Source organism: Eurosta solidaginis, chromosome X (assembly GCF_040869045.1).
Source record: "Eurosta solidaginis isolate ZX-2024a chromosome X, ASM4086904v1, whole genome shotgun sequence".
NCBI lineage: Eukaryota > Metazoa > Arthropoda > Insecta > Diptera > Tephritidae > Eurosta > Eurosta solidaginis.
The window spans coordinates 116502116-116520738 of NC_090324.1; the positions used below are offsets into that span (position 1 = coordinate 116502116).

The window sequence follows — 18623 nt, forward strand, 5'->3', positions numbered from 1 at the left end:
GGAAAACTTCAAATTTTAAAAAATTTGCGTGGCACCGCCCCTTTTATGACTAAGAAATTTTCAATGTTTCGGGACCCATAACTCGAAGAAAAATTAACGGATCGTAATAAAACTGGGTACACAAATCTTCCCTATAGAAGGAAATATTTCTAGAAAAAATGGACGAGATCGATTAAAGACCACGCCCACTTTTATATAAAAGGTTTTTAAAAGGGTGGTACACGAAAATAATAAGCTATATCTTAGCGAAAAAGAGCTTTGTATCAATAGAATATTATTTTATAAATTGAGTTATAACATACTTGGCTTTGTTAAACGTTGGGCCAAAGAGTTTAACAATCCTTATCTCACGAAGATCCTATATACTTCCTTGGTCCGCCCAGTACCTGAACATTGCTCGTGTGTCTGGTGTCCCAGACACAAAAATCATATAAGATCCATTCGAATATACCCGAAATCATCCCCTGGCTGCAAATCGTCCAATAGGCACGGTCCGCATAACACCCTGGATTAGGGGGTTGGCAGTTCATGGTCACCGACATCCAGCCGACCTCCTATGAGGCAAAACGGCGTAGATGCCAGTCCTACATCGCTCCGCCTCCTAGTCGAGCGCTATGGAGTACGGCTAAGCCCTCACACTAACGTCAAGGTGCCTACCCTAGTGAGGGCCGCGGTATATATTTGTATAAAAAAAATTGTAGAGATCGGTCGTGTCTATATTTCATACCCCTTACAACCAATTGTTCATATTAAAAGCCTTTCGTAGTTTCTGTCTTATCTCAACACCTAGAGGATTTAAAATTCAGAAAATGGCTGTGTATACAGAATTTATTGCTGTCTAAAAAACCGTAGATATATAAATCGTAGAGATGGGTGGTATATATAGATCAGAAGCATATCCTAATTTGTATTCCAATTAAATAGCTATAAGCATAAAATCTCACAAAATTATTCCGCATACGGCATATATTTTTGTCTGAAAAAATGGTGAGATCAGTAGTATACATAACATATACCTGTCACTGGAATTCGTTATTATTCCCGAAAAATGGATTATGGCAAGTTGATTCCGCTACTAAAGCTTGGCAAACAAGCTAACGATATCACTCCTTCCGCTAGTAGGTAAGACATTGGATACCGTTCTGCTCCCTCATTTCACGGCAAATCATCGCCTAGCCATGCACCAACATGGCTTCCGTAAAATGCAGAGCACCACCATCGCGATAAATGCCATTAACACTCAGATTAATTACGGGTTAAATCAGCAAAAACCCCATCATAGGACCGTGCTCGTGGCACTTGACCTGTCAAAAGTTTTGACACAGTCAACCACGGCACGTCACTCCAAGATATAGAAGGCCCACACCTACCTGCTTGTCTAAAAAGATGGACCGCCAATTACCTGAGTGGTCGGCAGGCGTCTGTTGAATTTAGGAACAAAATTTCTAAACCTAGAAAAATTAAACAGGGGGTTCCACAGGGTGACGTCCTATCCCCGCTTCTGTTTAATTTTTAAATATCAAAACTCCCTTCCCCACCAGAAGGAGTCACAAGCATTTCCTATGCTGACGACTGCACGGTTATGGCTACAGGACCTGGTCCGTCAGTTGATGAATTAGTTTCTAAAATAAACAGCTATCCCCCCGATGGTTCCGGTTTCTTCATATCGCGCAACTTGGCATTATCACCGACAAAATACACGGCCACTCTGTTTATGACGTGGAAAGAACAGATGTCGCAAATATTGGACGTACGCGTCGATGGTGTCACACTACCGACTGTCAGTCACCCAAAGATCTTAAGGGTATCTTTCGATAATACTCTAACCTTCAAGGCCCATGTCACCGAGATTGTTTCTAAAGTACAAAGTCGCAAAAAAATCCTCAAGTCGCTTGTCGGCAGCACATGGGGAAAAGATAAAGAAATGTTGCTAACAACGTACAAAGCAATTGATCGGCCGCTCATGAGCTACGCGTCACCAGTCTAGTCGCCTGGATTTAAAAATACACACTGGAAAAGCCTATTGACCTGCCAAAATGCTGCCACCGGATATCTCCTTTTGACTCCCGAACACCATCTACATAGTGAGGCCAAAGAGCTCAATATTAAAGAGTACAATGAAATGCTGAACAAACAGTTCTTGCTTAATTGTCACAAACTAGGACATCCTAGCAAACAACTGCTTGATTTAGCACAGCCTCCACGGGGAATAAGGGAACATCTCCTAAAGCACTATGACGAGATCCGGCACCTGCCAACACTGCCGTTTGATCCAGGCAAGCATAAGCAGGCCCTTAGCCAAACACACACAGAATCGGTAAACGCCTTTGTCAGGACGTACCCGGTGAACCCCGTTATTGATATGCAATATCCCACCCTTGCAGGAGAAGAACCACACTACCAAGGGAAACACGAGTCACTCTGGCCCAACTTCTTTCTGGATACTGCAACAGGTTAAACTCTTACTTGTCCAGAATGTATGTCCTGCATGTGATGTATGTGGAACCTACGCTTCTAACACCCATCTCCCTATGGTCCGCCCCTGTTTAAACAGCCAGTATGCGCGGAAATCCTTGTCTTCAGTTTAGATTTTGTAGTGGCCACATATACTTTATTGCATACGAGGGATCCGTCACCGTTGCATGGAATCTTGTATATTACGTCATTTCTCATATTTTTCTATTTTGTCCTTGGTATTACTAAAAAATTTTTGCATTGTGTTGTATGTAAATGCCAATTGCACTCGCTCATGATCATATATATTCGAACATTTCATTCTATTTGATAGCCCGGAAATATAAGTGGAGGTTTTGTATATTTTATTGTTACCGTTCATTGTTTTTCTGATGTTGGGTTTTGCAAAGGAATCTAGGATATAGCCATTTATTAAATATATCGGAAAGCAATTGTATGTAAGAATCTTTTAAATAATTTTTATATTTTCGTTTGGTACATTTGGTACTGAAGGAGAGAACCCTTCGTATAAAGTTTCTTGCTGTGTTGATTATCGTCGATTTCTTATGTTTCAAGTAGAAGTTAATGAGTCTGCCTAACGCGCATAAATCTAACATAAAAAACAGGGACCAGCCTAATGACAACAAAACGGCTTTAATTCAACATTGCAGAGCCACCGGTCATTCTCCAAATTTAAAAAACGTAGCTATACTCCAAACGGAGAGAGGATATACAAAAAGATTTACATTAGAGATGCTGCATATCATTAATACCCCAAGAGATCAACGCCTGAATTTTAAAGCGGATACAGAGAAGTGCGCCTCTGCCTACGGGAATTTAATAAGCAGCATTAACAATGGTCCGTGAGAGTTTGTACATTTCATCATGTTTGGCGTCGCCTACTTATAAATTAACGTTTTGTTGATTGTGTAATATTTTGTTTACAGTACTGTTTTTTAGTTCCTTAAACACTCTTCCTTTGTACTTATGTATATTTTTTAAATTGTTAAGTTAGTCGACCAGGTGCATTCCACGGTTTAAGTGTGTTGGAAATATTATATGTTTCTTGTTATATCTTTCATGAAACTGAAATGGTATATTAATTTCGTCACGAAACACAAAATTTTAAGTCCATAAAGGAAAATAGATTGACCCACCATTAAGTATACCGAAATAATCAATATGAAGAGCTGAGTTGATTTAGCCATGTCCGTCTGTCTGTTTGTATGCAAACTAGTCCCTCAATTTTGAGATATCTTGATAAAATTTGTGTCCGATTAGACATTTGTCGGAACCGGCCGGATCGGACCACTATAGCATATATCCTCCATACAACCAATTTTGCAGAAAAAGAGGATTTTTGTCATATCTTCCTCAATCTTACAGATTGAAGCTTCAAACTTCACCATATACTTTCGTATATTGCACATATTGTTTTCTGAAAAAATTGATAAGATCGGTCGTATATATAGTATATATCACCCACAACCGATTGTTCAGATAAGAAACTTTTCGTAATTACTGCCCTATTTTAAGAGCTAGAGGCTTCAAATTTCAACGAATGCTTACGTATATAGCATATATTGTTGTCTGAAAAAATCATAAAGATGGGTGGTGTATATAGTATATATATAGTGGTATATATAGTATATATTGTTACGAATATTAGCAAAGCTAAGGGATGCTGCCATCTCTAGGCCGATGCCAGGCAGTGACGTGAATTCACATCAATAATTCAATCATTATGTATCTACATAAACGAATCAATAATTGCATCTACACATATGTGCCATGTACGTATACGAGCAGCGGAGAATCAATGCACAAATACATGCATATATCCGAGATACTCCTGAAAGTATGCAATTAGAGAAGCTATAAATCGTGCAATTGTAGTTACAGCTGAGAAGTTTGAGAGCTGATGGACTATTAGATTCTGGAAGCGCCTAGAAGATGCGAACGTTGAAATCAGAGAGTATAAAAGGCAACAAATGTAGAGGCGCTGGAGTTCAGTTTGATTTGAGCTATCAAGCAGTTTCGATTAAGACGCTATCTAGCGAGCAAGAGCAGTATTATTTTGAAATTCAGTTTCATTTGAGCTACCAATCAGTTTGGTTACTAAGCAAGCTATTCGTTGCAAAGTATAAGTGTTATTGTGAAGTATTTTAATAAAGGCCATTTTCCCATTATTCAATATTGGAGTCATTTATTCAACAGTTTAGTGATACGAACTTAGCAAAAGGGCAAATAAGAGGATTTGCAGCAAATTTGTTACAATTGGCGTCAGAAGAGGAATTGCTGAATAAATTCCAGAGGACAACAAGGACATGGAAGGTTCAGTGAATTGAAGATCCAGCAACTGAAGAAAGAGTTGGAGAGCCGTGGATTGAATACAAGCGGCGTTAAACTCGAACTTCAGGCACGGCTACGAGAGGCAATGGAAGCAGAAGGAATTGATGTGCACGAGTATGTCTTTTATCCTGATGGGGACGAGACAACAACAAAAATTGAAGAGAAAAATGAAACATCGCAGACAGTTAGGAGCACAGGCTTGAACATGATTTTGGCTGCAATATCTGCTCAAACATCGACAATGTCATCACAGATGGAATCCCAAGAGACACGAATAACATCGAAGATTGAAGCACAAGAAACGCGTATGTCAGAAATGTCGACACAGATTACATCCAAGATGGACACTCAACTGGAAGAACAGAAGACATATATGGCATCCAAGATGGAACCACAGGAGACACGTATTGCATAATGTATTGTGGATGCTTTGAGAGGACGTATCGATCAGTTGCAACTAAATCGACCAGCAGTTTCAACGAGTAATCCAAAGGTAAAAACACCATCCTTTGACGGTTCTGTTCCTTTCCAGGTCTTTAAGCTACAATTTCAGAAGACCGCAACAGTGAACAACTGGAATACTGAAGATAAAGTTGCTGCACTGTTCGTAGCATTGAAAGGGCCAGCTACTGAAATCCTACAGACTATTCCCGAGGGGGAGCGGAACAACTACGAAACATTGATGAGCGCTCTAGAGAGACGATACGGAACTGAGCATAGGAGATAGATATACCAAATGGAGTTGCTGAACCGCTTCCAGAGGCCTGGCGAAGCATTGCAAGAGTTTGCGTCGGATATTGAAAGGCTAGCACATTTATCGAATGCGGACGCACTCGTGGAATACACTGAAAGGGTAAAGTTTCAGAGCTTCATAAATGGCATACGGGACGTCGAAACGAAGCGAGCTACATACGCAAACCCAAAGCCAACATTCGCAGAAACGGTGTCACAAACTCTGATTCAGGAAGCAGCGTCGCTTCTGTGTAAGCCAGTTTTCAAAGCACGCCGTGCGGAAGTAGAAAGGCCAGAGTTGGTAGACGCAATATTGGAGGCGCTGAAAGGATCGCAAAAGCGGAGTTAAAAAGTTATCAAATGCTTCAAATGCGGGAAGTCCGCTCACATTGCACGTCATTGCGATCTTGGTCCTAATAGTTCCAACAATGTGGGTGGCGGTAAACGCAAAGCTGGAGGGAATGAGCAAGAACGTGTCGGATGTAAAGAACGAAAACTTGCCCCGGCTATTGAATGTCCTGTGATATCTGTGCCACAAATTGGAAGGAAATCAAGCAGTCTTACAGTCAGAGGGAATGTGGATGGCAAGGAGCGTGTACTGACTGTAGATACGTACGCATCTCATTCCTTGATCCGATCTGACTTGGTCAACAGGAGAGTAAAACCGTTACCTGGATCAAGGTTGCGTACGGTCACTGGCGAGTATAACTAAGTTCAGGGAGAAGTGATATGTGAAGTCCTAATTGGGAAGGCCATGGTTCTACACAAATTCGGTGTGGCGGAGATCGTTGTGAAGTCATATTGGGAGTGGACTTCATGGTTGACCACGACATCAAGATCGATATGCAGAGAAGGGTGATGTGTTATGAGAACCAGGATATACCACTTAACTTCAAGTTGGAGAAAGGGTTCAGTAGTAATCGAGTAATGGTGGAGAAGACCCAAAAAAGGCCACGAAAGTCAAAAGAAATGGTTGATGGATCGAATGTGCCCAATAAAGCGAAATTAAAAGTACATGCGAGAAAAAGACCGGTATCGACAAACCCTAATGGACGAACTAAAATGACTGAAAGCATTTTTCAGAAGGAATGCAAGGAAGGATTCAAGCCAGCACGCACTACTCTTGTGAAACGTCCAGACGATAATGATAATGCAGTCAATCCGTCAAGTGCAAGCTCTGCGAAGAAGTTCATTGGCCAAACAACAGAGTGCGAGGGAACGATCAAGACTAATGAGTAGTAAGATTAAACACAGGTACAATGAGAACAAAAATACGGAAGGTTTCTTGGAGGGAGATTTGGTACTGTTAAACAACCCTCAACGGCGGAAAGATGTTCCAGCCAAATTTCGGTGCAGTTGGAAAGGCCCGTACAAAGTTGTGAAGAAGATCAGTGATACCATCTATCGCATACAAACCACTGGGAAACCACGGATTAGAAGAGTGGTACATTTGGAGATGCTAGCAGCGTTTAGATCGAGAGATTTGTCTGATCGGGACGATCAGACTTAGGTGGAGGGCAGTGTTACGAATATTAGCAAAGCTAAGGGGTGCTGACATCTCTAGGCCGATGCTAAGCAGTGACGTGAATTCACATCAATAATTCAATCATTATGTAGCTACATAAACTATTGCGTCTACACAGATGTGCCATGTACGTATACGAGCAGCGGAGAATCAAATACAAGCATATATCTGAGATACTCCTGAAAGTATGCAATGAGAGAAGCTATAAATCGTCCAATTTTAGTTACAGCTGAGAAGTTTGAGAGTTGATGGACTAGCAGATTCTGGAAGCGCCTAGAAGTTGCGAACGTTGAAATCAGAGAGTATAAAAGGCAACAAATGTAGAGGCGCTGGAGTTCAGTTTGATTTGAGCTATCAAGCAGTTTCGATTAAGACGCTATCTAGCGAGCAAGAGAAGTATTATTTTGAAATTCAGTTTCATTTGAGCTATCAATCAGTTTGGTTATTAAGCTAGCTATTCGTTGCACAGTTTAAGTGTTATTGTGAAGTACTTTAATAAAGGCCATTTTGCATCATTACATATTGGAGTTATTTATTCAACAGTTTAGTGATTCGAACTTAGCAGAGGGTTGCAAATAGAAGGATTGCAAGTAAATTCGTTACAATATTAATACGCTAACAAAATTTCCATACAATCAATTGACAGGCTGTTTCGCATAGTTAGCGTACGTAAAATTATATAAAAGTTATATGAATCGATTCGCATGGATCAGCCGCAGTGCATAGGCCTATTTTTGTTAACAAATATTACTCTATTTGTTTATTATTAATAGAAAAAGTTTTTTGTAAATTCGAAAATCTGTGCAAATATCGAAATTGCTATCTGTAATACCCATTACGTTCACAACCCCCCCTGAATTCGAAACTCCAATAGGTGCATTGTCGCGTTGCTCAAATGTTTCATCTCTACATATGTACATATTCGTACGCGTCAAACGGTGAGAGAACTACTGTCTTACTCATTTTCAGTTCAAATAAAATATTGTTTCCCATTGTTGCCACTTACCTATATTGGTCTGTACCAAAATCCTTAAAAAATTGTTCTAAAATAATTGCTTTGTTTTTAATTTTGTTCAAACTTACTAAATTTATTTATTTATAACAATTAATTGCAAATTTGACCCAAATGTTTTTTGCATTTCCAGATTTTATGCTCATTTTATATATAGCACGTCTTATACTGAGGTAGGTAGGTTGAACTGGCCGGTCCATGAGGACCTCACATAGACTGATTGAGTCCGTAGTGTTACCAGAAATTTGTTTTAACGACCAAACTGAAAAACCCTATCAAAAACCAGGACCTATGTTATAAAATAACTCCGTCCTCTTGGCAAATACTAGAAGCTTCCTTGGACTTAAGCCACTTGCTGCTTCTAGATCTGTCAGCTGTATCACTCCTAATAGCTGGAGTCTTAGCCTGGCAAGTGCAGGGCACGAGCACAGAACGTGCTCTATCGTTTCCTCCTCCAACCCGCACTTCCTACATCTGCTATCACTGTCCAAGCCTAGTTTATAGGCATGTGACGCCAGAAGGCAGTGTCCAGTCAGAATACCCGTCATGAGTCTACAGTCCTCTCTTTTTAATGATAGGAGCAACTGTGTTAGTCTAAGGTTGTAAGACCTACACATAATCTTCGACACTTTACAGCCCCGCGCTTGTACCCAAGCCTTTCCCGCTTGGTCGATCATGTGCACCTCTCACCTTCGCTTAATCTCGACCAATCTAATTGGGACATCTACGGAGCAAGCATCAAGGGATGCGCCCTTTTTAGCTAGTTCATCCGCTTTTTCATTCCCATCTATTCCCATATGCCCTGGGACCCAATATAGATGTATGCTTCTCCCTGTCCCGATTCTCTCCAGAGACTGCTTACACTCTAACACGCATTTAGATGCTGTGCTATGCGAGATTATTGCCTTAATTGCTGCTTGACTGTCAATATAAAAGTTAACACGGTTGCAGTTTAAGCTATTCTCTTCCAGGGTTTCTACTGCTTTGGTTACGGCTAATATTTCCGCTTGGAAAACGCTACAGTAATCCGGCAGCCCGTAGGATCTGCTTATTTCCGGATCAGCGCAGTATACCGCAGACCCTACTCCTTCCACTACTTTGGAACCATCGGTGTACACATGTATCGCCTCGTCCGCCATTTGCGCACCCTTGCGCCAACCGTCCACCTCTATTGTGGCCTTAAGATCTCCCTCGAAGCGCAGATAGGGAATCATGTAGTCTGTTCGTTTTGTGATTGATGACGCTATACTACTATGGCCATATGGTCGGCGCTCAAGCTGCCCCGAAGCACCGAGCCTGGTTGCGGTCGTTAACGCTTTGTTCTTTGCTACCAGGTCTACAGGTGGGATGTGCAAAATAGCATACAGTGCAGCCGTCGGGGTTGTTTTCAGGGCTCCCGTAATGCTAAGCATCGGTAGTCTGCATACCCCCTCTAATTTTTTGAGGTATGTTGTTTTTTGTGTGGCTTTCCACCAAACAAGAACTGCATAGTATAGAATAGGGCTTACAATCGCTGTAAAAACCCAATGAGAAAGAGAGGGCGATAGGCCCCACGTACACCCCAGCATTCTTTTACACGCGTAGAGTGCCGTTGAGGCCTTCTTGACCCTCTCCTCCACGTTGAGCTTCCATGACAGCTTACTGTCTAGGATGATTCCTAAATATTTTGTTCAAGGTTTCTCCTGTAAGGTCACCCCTCCTAACTTAGGCCTGGTCCAATTTGGGACCTTGTACCTCTTTGTAAACAAGACCATATCCGTCTTCTCCGCATTGACTTTCAACGTGACATTAGATGCCCAGGTATGAATATCCGGAAGCGCCCGATCCATCAAAGAACTAATCGTTGGAAGGCACTTTCCACTTATGACAATTGCAACGTCATTTGCGTAAGCCGTAAGTTTTACGGGTCCCTCATCAAATTGCCTGAGCAGTTGGTTGATGACCAGCGTCCACGGCAGAGGTGATAGCACCCCTCTTATCTTATACTGAACAAAAAATAAATAAATTTGCTACAAAGATATTACATTAAAATTTGTATATTGTCTTCTATAATAAAATATTTTGATATTTCTTATTTTATTTTATAATATTATCTTTTATCTCGTTGTATATTAAATTTGCTACAAAGATATTACATTAAAATTTGTATATTGTCTTTTATGCTAATTTATTTTGATATTTCTTATTTTATTTTATTATATTATCTTTTATTTCAACTTAGTTTATTATTATTTAAATGCAATTTGATTGAATCGGAAAATTTCAAGTTGTATATTAAACGAAAAAAACGACCCAAAACCGTTTTCGATTTTAGGTGGAAATATTGCATAGCAGTATATTACCCACTATCTATATATTAATACGCTAACAAAATTTCCATACAATCAATTGACAGGCTGTTTCGCATAATTAGCGTACGTAAAATCATATAAAAGTTATATGAATCGATTGGTATGGATCAGCCGCAGTGCATAGGCATATTTTTTTATTACTCTATTTGTTTACAATTAATAGAAAAAGTGTTTTGTAAATTCGAAAATCTGTGCAAATATGGAAAATGCTATCTGTAATACCCATTATGTTCACAAACCCCCCTGAATTCGAAACTCCAATAGCTGCAATGTCGCGTTGCTCAAATTCATAGCGCACAAAAAAACTTTAAAGAGAAGTAATAACTTAACCGGCCTATTTTTTGGACAAATTTTACTTACACGTAAAAGCAGAGGTCTTTATTTGACAGATTTTTTGTTTTTCATTTTAGTGCTTTAAAAAAAATGAAAGCACAAGTAATGAGTCAACTTTTGTTCAAACTCACTAAATTTATTTATTTATAACAATTAATTGCAAATTTGACCCAAATGTTTTTTGCATTTCCAGATTTTATGCTCATTTTATATATAGCACGTCTTATAGTGAACAAACAATAAATAAACTTGCTACAAAGATATTACATTAAAATTTTTATATTGTCTTTTATGCTAATTTATTTTGATATTTTTTATTTTATTTTATTATATTATCTTTTATTTCAACTTAGTTTATCATTATTTAAATGCAATTTGATTGAATCGGAAAATGTCACGTTGTATATTAAACGAAACAAAAAAACGTCCCAAAAACGTTTATGATTTTAGGTCAAAGCGGCAACCGGCATCATAGCGGCCGTATTGCATAGGCAGTATATTACCCACCGTCTATATATTAGTACGATAAAAAAATTTCCATTCAATCAATTGACGGGCTGTTTCGCATAGTTAGCGTACGTAAAATCATATAAAAGTTATATGAATCGATTCGTATGGATCAGCCGCAGCGCATAGGCCTATTTTTGTTAACAAACATTACTCTATTTGTTTATAATTAATAGAAAAAGTTTTTTGTAAATCCAACAATCTCTCCATATATGGATATTTACGTTCTTGTACAAAACCGCGCCATCTTTGGACAAATTATGTAAGTGCTCTAAGACACAACCCTCATAAGCGTACGCGCTACACGGTGAAAGATTAAAACATGGTTTCCCATTGTTGCCACTTACCTATAATAGCCTCTACCAAAATCCTAAAAAATTTTTCCAAAATAATTTGTAGCGTACCAAAAAATCTTAAATAGAATTAATTTTTGACCGTCCCATTTTTTGTGGCAAATTTCACTTACACGTAAATACATGTCTTTATTTAACAGATTCTTTGTTTTTTATTTTAGTTTTTTTTCAAAAAAACATGAAATCTCAAATAATGAGTTAACTTTTATTGACACTAACTAATTTATTTATAACAATTAATGGCAAGTTTGCCCGAAAATGTTTTTGCATTTGCAGATTTAATCCTCATTTTGGATAAAGTACGTCTTATACTGAACAAAAAAAAAAAGTTACAAAAATATAACATTATATTTTTTATATTGCCTTTTATGTTAATTTATTTTATTTTATTATATATTCTCTTGTTTCATATTGGTTTATTATTATTTGAATGCAAGTTGACTGAATCGGAAAGTTTCACGTTGTATATTAAACGAAACAAAAAAAAACGTCCCAAAAACGTTTTTGATTTTAGGTCAAAGCGGCAACCGGCATCATAGCGGCCGTATTGCATAGGCAGTATATTACCCACTATCTATATATTAATACGCTACCAAAATTTTCATACAAACAATTGACAGGCGGTTTCGCATAGTTAGCATATGTAAAATCATATAAAAGTGATATGAATCGATTCGTATAGATCAGCCGCAGTGCATAGACCTATTTTTGTTAACAAATATTACTCTATTTGTTTATAATTAATAAAACAAGTTTTTTGTAAATCCAACAATATGGATATTTACTTTCATGCACAAAAGCGCCCCATCTTTGAACAAATTATGTAAGTGATCTAGGACACAAACCTACACAAGCGTACGCGCTACACGGTGAAAGATTAAAACATGGTATCCCATTGCTGCCACTTACCTATAATAGCCTCTACCAAAATCCTAAAAAATTGTTCCAAAATAATTTGTAGCGTACCAAAAAATTTTAAATAGAATTAATTTTTGACCGGCCCATTTTTTGAGGCAAATTTCACTTACACGTAAATACGTAAGTCTTTATTTAACAGATTCTTTGTTTTTTTATTTTAGTTGTTTTCAAAAAAAACATGAAATCGCAAATAATGAGTTAACGTTTGTTGAAACTAACTAATTTATTTATAACAATTAATGGCAAATTCGCCCGAAAATGTTTTAGCATTTGCAGATTTAATCCTCATTTTAGATAAAGTACGTCTTATGCTGAACAAAAAAAAAGTTACAAAAATATAACATTAAAATTTTTATATTGCCTTTTATGCTAATTTATTTTAGTTCTTATTTTATTTTATTATATATTCTCTTATTTCAAATTGATTTATTATTATTTAAATGCAACTTGACTGAATCGGAAAATTTCACGTTGTATATTAAACGAAACAAAAAAACGTCCCAAAAACGTTTTTGATTTTAGGTCAAAACGGCAACCGGCATCATAGTGGCCGTATTGCATAGGCAGTATATTACCCACTATATTTTTTATTAGGCTAACTTTGTTGGATTATATATCCATTAATCGGATGTTTAGATCCCATAACCCTAATTTGTTTATGTCGCTTAAAGTTATGAAATTAATTTTATTTTAGTAAATATGTTTGCGTGAATAATTTCAATGTTTTTGTTTGTTTTTCTTTTCTTTCTAAATTATTCTGCTTTGTTATATCTTAGTATTATATTGTTCACAGACGATATTTTATGGTAGATATGGTCATATATATTCATGAAAAATGGAGTGTTTACAAATTTAATACAAATTAATGACGTACATAGATCTCAATGGGAATCCCAACATTAAATATCCGAACATTGGAATCTTCATATTTCCACAATGATCACATTAAAACCCGGAAAAAAGTCTAAGTGCACTTATTGCGTTTTTATATGGAACTGTTTGTTCACTTCACTTAATTTTTTCGCAATTTAAGTTCTTTAATTTTTTTCTTTAATTAAACATTTTTTTAGTAAACTCTGCCTTCTTTATCATTACATAATTTTTTTATATTTTTATTTTTTATGAAGGTATCCTCTATTCTATTCGAAATTTTTGTTTTGTGTCACACTTATGTACATACTACATATGTATTTATACAAAATTAAGCTCGGTAAAGCGCCAATTGCATACCTAACGGTGGCTAAATTCCTTAAGCACATTTCTTCGTTTTTAACAAAAAGTTCGTGTTTTTGAATTATGATGCTATTGAAGTAAATGGGCGATATATATATATGGGTGATATAGGCCTACTGGGGAACCGAGCACACAAAACCAACTTCGGTAGCGCCCAAACGGGGACCTCCCGGGTGGTGTGGAAAAAGCTATTTTTCAATTTAATGTCAAGTAATTTCACCTTAATTCTATGTCAATATTTTTGATTTCACATATTTTTTATATTTTTGTTTAAGGAAATGCAATAAAAACTACAACGTCTTAATGAAAAATTTAAGTAAGTTAGACCAGTTTGCTATATTTCCACTCACTGCTTAACTATTAACGCATTATCGCATTACCCCCTACACTGGATGCATAGACTAAGATGAAAAATATGCAAGTTGGTCGAATTTCGACCACGGGCGATACTAGTATATATTATACTAGCAGACCCGTCAGACGTTGTTCTGCCCTAAATTTGGTCTATCTCCATACATTTTAATAAACTTTTGCCGTCTAACTAGCCTATGTCTGCCTCCTGGTTCTAAGCTACCCCTCCACCAATTTTCAGCCAAATAAGTTCATCCGTTACTTCCTCTTCAATCACTCTTTATCTATTAAAAAAAGCGTATCACAATCCGTTGCGTATTTTTAAAGGTTTAAGCATTCCCTGACAGAAAAAGCGACTTTGTTTTATACTATGTAGTGATGTACATCCATACATACATATAAATCTACGCCCGAAGTTAAATAACGCAGCGAATGCTATATATGTACGTATGAATGTGTCGCATCAAGCTGTTTAGGCAGGATGCCTAAGTTGATATTGATGCGCACAATCGTAATCGCAGTATTTTTGAAACTATGCTGCCAAGAGAATCAAGCTCGAAAGGCGTTGATTCTTCGCTGTTGCTAACGCTATCCTTTACCGCCTTTGCCTCGCATGAAGAACGTTTGGTGGAGCAAACAAAACATAATGTTATCACGCGTTTACGTGCCAAGCGTGGTTTTAAACGTTTTATACGTGATGGCTTTTTAAGTAAATTTGAAGAAAAGAATAGACTTTATTACCACATAGGCGAACTGAAAGATTTTTAAGGACACGAATGTGAATGGCCTTTATTCTATATACAAATGATAATTGATGGTGTTTTCAAAAGCAATCCCGAATAACTTGAGGAATACCAAAATGAATTACGTCATTGCTTGTACACTGACGCCGATGGTGATCCCGTTGTTACCATGTACTTTGCGCCAGATGGTGAGGGGTCGTATATACGTTCACCCTCACAAACGCTTTATATTTGGGGTAAATCGATGTTTATTATAGCACAATTACTTAAAAAAAAAATAAATGTAAGGCGCGATAACCTCCGAAGAAATCTAAGACCGAGCTTCTCTTCCAATTTGCGTCGTGCTCCTCTTGATTTTTCCCTACAAATTGGCCGGACGGGATTTACATGTTTTATGTCGACTCCGAACGGCATCTGCAAGGCAGATGAGTTTTCACTGAGAGCTTTTCATGGCAGAAATACAATCGGAGCGCTTGCCAGACCCTGCCGAGGGGCGACCCCGCTTAGAAAAATTTTCTTCTAATTGAAAAATCTTATTTTCTAAAATTTTGATGTTGCTTTGCCCGGGAGTTGAACCCAGGGCATACGGTGTGATAGGCGGAGCACGCTACCATCACACCACGGTGGCCGCATATTAATGAATTAGATCCCATTCGTCGCTATTTGCCTAGTTATAATCGTCCGCTAGGTGCTGGACGTTATTCAGCTTTTCAGGGCACTGCAACGGATTTGGTGGTTCATCGCCGAATCGCAACGCTTACAAGCAATGGCCATCATTACTTATGGTATACTTATGGTATACAAACTCAAACACCGCATGAGGTCGAACCAGTGCAAATATGGTCTTCCACAAAATTATTAAAAGTTTACCAACACTTGGGTGTAAATAATAAGTATGGCGTCACCTAATCGTACATTGCTTCGGCGCCATTCAGCGCAATTACATTGTCTACTTGGATTATACTCGATGTCTACAAACCTTTATGAGCATGCAGAAAGGCAATTTGTTACTTGTGTAATGGAAACAACCGAACGAGATCTGAAATTATTTGCTAATTTAAATTTAGCCATTATTTTTTACGCACCAAACAGGAACAAGATCTAAAACAAATTTTGGACACTGTCTCAACTGAAAATACACACACTCATAGCAGCCAAGCATTAATGGGTGGTTTTTATTATGTGCAAGGACTTCATGCGTTTCATAAAAACAGCTTTCATGAGGCCAAACGCTTCCTGCGCGAAACATTAAAAATGGCCAATGCTGAAGATTTGAATAGGTTGACATCTTGTTCATTGGTTTTACTATCACATGTCTTTCTCAGTATTGGTAATTCGAAGGAGAGCATGAATATGGTAACGCCAGCCATGCAGTTAGCATCCAAAATACCTGATATTCATGTGCAATTGGGGGTTCAGCCATTCTCAAAGATCTGCATCGTATGTCTAAAGATGTTCTCCATGAAAAGGAAGCTTTTGCCAATCATGTAAAATACTCGGAAAATTTGATTTACGATCAGCGTAAATGCGTTCAAAGCATACACCATGCATTAATTAATTGGTTTAATGCTGATCCACCCACCACTAATAGTACTGCGGCCGCCAGTACGACGAACAGCTTTGATGAAAGTCCTGGTGGTTTTGCTGGTGGACAAATGACGCTAGTGAAACAAATTATGACGTAAAGTTTGTACGTTGCACTCACACACATACTAAGAATGTGGACTAAAATTGTTTAATGAATCGTAATACAAGACAATATAATAACAAAAAAAATCTTAAAAGGAAAGCAGTTAGATCGATGCTAGTTTTAGTTTATATAATACATAAAATAATTTTATTGGCGTAAAAAGTATACAAAACAGATTCTAATTGGAAAAGCAGACGAACGAAAAACCAATATTTATAGAAAATCGATAAAAATATAATTCAATAGCAGAGAGTTTAGAAGCATACGTCGGTGTTCAACATTCTCGAAAGTGGACAGTTGTTAATACGCATTGAACAGGTGAAATTTGTGTTTTAAATGGTAATTAATAACCTTCCAATGCTTGCGTGCAGGTCGCCGTCGCAGCCGTAAGAGTGGAGATGCTGGACGAAATGGAATTCCAAATCTTACTGAGGCCGAAGGACTTTCTCGGGAACGAAGCACCTTCAAAAACCTACTACTACTACTGCACCCGCTACAAATTCGAGGTAACGTTTTTTAGACACAAAAAAATATATATAGCTCTCTGACAACTAAATTTGTACATCAAAATTGTGATCTAACGAGTAAAAAAAAATGTTTCCAGTGGAAACTAACGAATTTTGAGAACCGGCATAGGCTGCTTTTATGAAGTAAAGAAAACGGGGCATACTTCCATCCCCTTTAGCGAAAAAATGTAGCAGAAAAGCACCTTTAAAAGTACATTAGTAGTGATCATAATTTTGTAACTGCCAACATGTTTGGATGGAAATGATTCGTTTTCTACTAAAATATTTCGTGAATTGATAGGGATTTATATTCTTTCAGAATTTGTTTGAAAAGCGCCGTACGTTAGAATTTTGTTCCAAATACCCCAACCGAAAGTTCGTTTCAAAAAACCTCCTCATGTGAGCTAATGAAAAGCATTCCGAGATAAGGCGCTATTTAATACGATTTCACGATAGGGCGTTTTTGTAACAAATCCTGAAATGGAAAATTTTTCCTCCCTTTTTTTTTAAGATTTTAAGATAGGACGATTTTGAGCAGGCAGCCGACATGGGGTTATACTCTACTCAGCAGTCGCACTGAATGGAAAAAATAAGGGAAATGGCTTATTGTCTTAGAGCTTTATATATTATGTCCTTGTTGAGCCCGAAAGACTTTGGTACCTTGATCAAGTTTAAACCTTAATAAAAAATCTTCTATGGATGATCGATTTGTGAAACGTCAATTCTCTAAGCAAATTAAACAACATTTCATATTGTATTCTCTGTTTAGCTGCTTTTTTTATTGTAAAGTAATTTTGTAACACTTTTAACAATACTTGAACTTGCTTTATGTCTACATATGATTGTTTATTTTTGAGATTAAGCTAAAGGTATTTAATTTGGTGCTGTAAGCAGGTTTGTGTTGTATACGTCTATAACATATGATTGTTATATTTAATTTGGAAGGAAAATAATATATTTTTTTTAATAAAAAAATACTTAAATAATAAAATTTTTAATTAAAAAAATAGGTTAAAAGAATTAAATGAAAAAAAAAAATAAAAATAAAATAGACGGATTCGAACCTGCGAACGAATACATTTAGGTAGAATTCGTATTATCTCTGCTACTGCTTCTTCTCTGCAAATATAAGCAATGTTGTATTTAAGCTTTACGCCTTCTGTGCGCATTTTTCGACTGTGATGCCACGTAAGATAAAAATAATTATTAAGAAAGCATTACGGAATAACCAAGTTTTTGGTGCAACCGGGAAAAGTTGTTGAAAACGCTAACCGCATTTTCTTTATGGTTAGGGGATAAATAATTGACCTACTACTGAGAAATTATAAAGAATAAGTGAACATTTAACTGGCATAATTTTTTTTTGGAAATTCCATCTGTACAGGGTGTCTAGACAGGAATATTTTATTTAACTTGAAAATTTCTAAATCGCCATAAAAAATTGTCTATGGCTGACCAATTAGTGGGACCACCAATTATAACCAATCAGTGACAAATTAATTAGCATAATTTATGGCTGACCAATTAACGAAACCTGCTGACCAATTATGGCCAATTAGTGAC

At 37.3% G+C, this 18623-nt stretch overlaps 1 pseudogene; it reads left to right on the forward strand.

Annotated features, from left to right (window-relative positions):
- Positions 1 to 15759: 15759 nt before the first annotated feature.
- LOC137235093 (MAU2 chromatid cohesion factor homolog) lies at positions 15760 to 16549 on the forward strand (annotated as a pseudogene).
- The last annotated feature ends 2074 nt before the right edge of the window (positions 16550 to 18623 follow it).